The sequence below is a fragment of the Panthera pardus genome, unplaced genomic scaffold (genome assembly GCF_024362965.1).
Source record: "Panthera pardus isolate Hobbes unplaced genomic scaffold, ASM2436296v1 HiC_scaffold_11, whole genome shotgun sequence".
Taxonomy (NCBI): domain Eukaryota; kingdom Metazoa; phylum Chordata; class Mammalia; order Carnivora; family Felidae; genus Panthera; species Panthera pardus.
The window spans coordinates 18,219,831-18,222,837 of NW_026526666.1; the positions used below are offsets into that span (position 1 = coordinate 18,219,831).

General features: G+C 37.7%; 1 pseudogene; it reads right to left on the bottom strand.

The window, feature by feature from the left end:
- Positions 1 to 953: 953 nt before the first annotated feature.
- Positions 954 to 2,592, bottom strand: LOC109271847 (T-complex protein 1 subunit zeta-like; annotated as a pseudogene).
- Positions 2,593 to 3,007: the final 415 nt, after the last annotated feature.

Sequence of the window (3,007 nt, forward strand, 5' to 3'; positions counted from 1 at the left end):
CACCCTTCCCCCTGATGACTGCAGAAGCCTCTGACTGCTGCCCTGCTCCACCCCTGTCCTTCTGATGTTTATTCTCAACATTGCAGTCAGAGCTGTCCTTTCAAACTATGAACAAAAACAATTCCATCTTCCCCACAAATCCTACCCATGTCTCTTGCTAATTCACTCACGATGTAATTGAAAATTCTGAAATAGCTTTATTGGCCCTACATAATTATCCCCACCTTCTCATTTCCTGTTAGTCTCCTCCTTGCTTCCAAAAAACCATGCTGGTCAAACACTTGAAATGACCCCTTCCTGCCTTAGATCCTTCCCACTGTCACTGCCTCTGCTTTACTTTCCCCAGTAATCCATAATGCTTGCTCTTTTAGCTTTGTGTAGAATTCAACCTCCATTCAAGGGACTCCTTCCGTTCTGAAACACCTAATCCTGCTGTGTTTTTTTTTTTTTTTCTATAAGAATTCCTACTGTTATATAATTTACTTAAAATAAATTATAATAAATAAAATGATTTTATATTTATCCTTATACATAATTTTACATATTAAAAATATATAACTTATATATGTGATATATATTTACACACATAAATGTTATAAAATATAAGCTCCACAAGGACAGAGGTATTTGTTTGCTTGCTTATTTATTATTTATCTCTCTCTCTCTATTTATGTTTTTCAAGGAACATTTAATAACATGGTAGATAACATATACTTATCTAATATGGTACTTTTATATCATTGAAGCTAAAGCAAATTATCCTGTTCATTGGGTAAAAATGGACTGCTTAATGTGTGGAGACTGCAGTGCAATTTTAAAAAATTCTGTAATTGTATTTTCAAAACTTCAGAATTTGAGCGTCAGTGTTCTCTCTTTTTTTCATATGAGAAAAGAAAATTCCCTTGAAAATCATATGAAGCTTGGACAAAAATTGCATAGCTTTATTCTTAGGTTCACTCTGTAGAGTCTTCATGATTCAAAAGACACAAGGGACTCTTCAATTCATCTTTTAGAGAAGACATTCCACCTCACATGATCTCATCAACCAGGAGAATATTGCTGGCAATCAAAGTGCTGGAGTGAAGAAGCTGTTTCTTTACACAATAGTTATCCCATATTCCTACTTCTGCCGCTACCATTGGCTCACCTGTGTTCAAGTCCACACCCACAAGTTGACCTGATTCTGAATGTTCTGCTTGAACTTTACCTAGTGTTTCCTGAAGGTCACACAACCAGCATTCTGAGCAAGAACCTCAGAAAAAATGAGCAATGAATCAGCAAATACTTGAACTCCAAGTTGGGTGCTGCCTTATACACTAGGCTTATATTTAATCAAGGCTTCTACCAATGCCATGTCCATTGTACCATCACCTGGAACCACACAGCCGTAATCAGTAGCATTTTTAACAGCTGTCAAGCCATCTCTTATTGCATCTTTGATTTGAGTGAATTTTGCTTATTTGGTCCATTGACCACTAAAATGACAGAGTGAGGATGGTTACATTGATCAATAAAGGTGAATTTCTCTTCTCCCAATGCATACTCATAGACAAGTCCTGCATGTCCCAAACAATCAGTATTTAGGTCATCAAAAGAATTCCACTGCAAGCAAGGGTCAGCCTTTCCATATTTCTTATTTTAGCTCTACAGAGAGCTACTATGCGTTCTTTTGTTAGAACATCTAAGGGAATGAGGTCAATTCCCTTTTGGTTAACAACAAATCTTTTATCTGAATCACTGCAGACTTTCTTTTTCAGTTCAATTATTTTATAACTCTATCTTCAATGAGTTTTCTTTCAGTATTTACAAGTTTCTTTCTCTCTTGTGCACTCTTGTAAAATAAAGCCAGAATTTACTTCCATTTTTTCATATTCTAATGACACATTGCATGTAAGGACATATGCATCTTTTTTTTTTTTTCACATCAGGATGCCATGCCCCAAGGTTCAAACAAGACCTCTGATTAAGCTTGTATCAGTTTCAAAATTATGTTTCATCTCCATCATCTCAACAACAGAGAGATCAATTGGTTCATCTTGTTTTTTAATGGTGAATATGGAGTCCACTACAGCCTCTGTTAAGACATTAGCAAGGTCAGCATGCACTTTAGTACGAGGAGATGTTCTAGCCACATCTATAAATGTTTCCCTGTCCATTTCTTTGTTTACTTTGGCTTGTTCTAAAAACTGAAGTGCCTTTCCTTTGCAGCTTCAAATCCTTCTGTTATTCTGGGATAAAGACCTTCAGAAATGCAGAGGTTTCAGCAACTTGTTAATGATTAGGTCATTGGAAGTGGTGTCATCACCAGTCATGTCATCCTGGGCTGTTGCTACTTTGCCTTATAAGGCGGCTGTTGGGTGTTGAATTTGTATTTCATGAAGCATCACATTACCATATTTAGTAAATTTAATGTCTCTGGTACCAGAAATAAGCATCTCCATGGCTCACTTAGGCTCCAAGTTGGTCCTCAGCAAATCCTGACCCTCAGACCACACTGATGTTGACTGTCAGTACTGCCTGAGCTTGGGCCACCTCAGCCTCAGGATTCAGGATGTTCACATCCACCATAGCTAACCAGCACAGGAAGAGCTGTTTCTTTTTTTTTTTTTTTTTTTGAAAATAGTGCCTAAAACAGAATTTACTTTTTTTTTTTTTTTTTTAATATTTATTTATTTTTGAGACAGAGAGAGACAGAGCATGAACAGGGGAGGGTCAGAGAGAGGGAGACACAGAATCTGAAACAGGCTCCAGGCTCTGAGCTGTCAGCACAGAGCCCGACGTGGGGCTCGAACTCACAGCCCTCACGGACCTCGAGATCATGACCTGAGCTGAAGTCAGCCGCTTAACTGACTGAGCCACCCAGGCGCCCCCAGAATTTACTCATAATACGTATTTGATAAAGAATGGATCTGGTCATTTAATTAAATAGGAAGTGTTTGCTCTCAAGTGGTATTGGAAGGCTTAATGTCACTTTTTTGAAATTGCTTTTGACTTGTTTGAAGAAGAC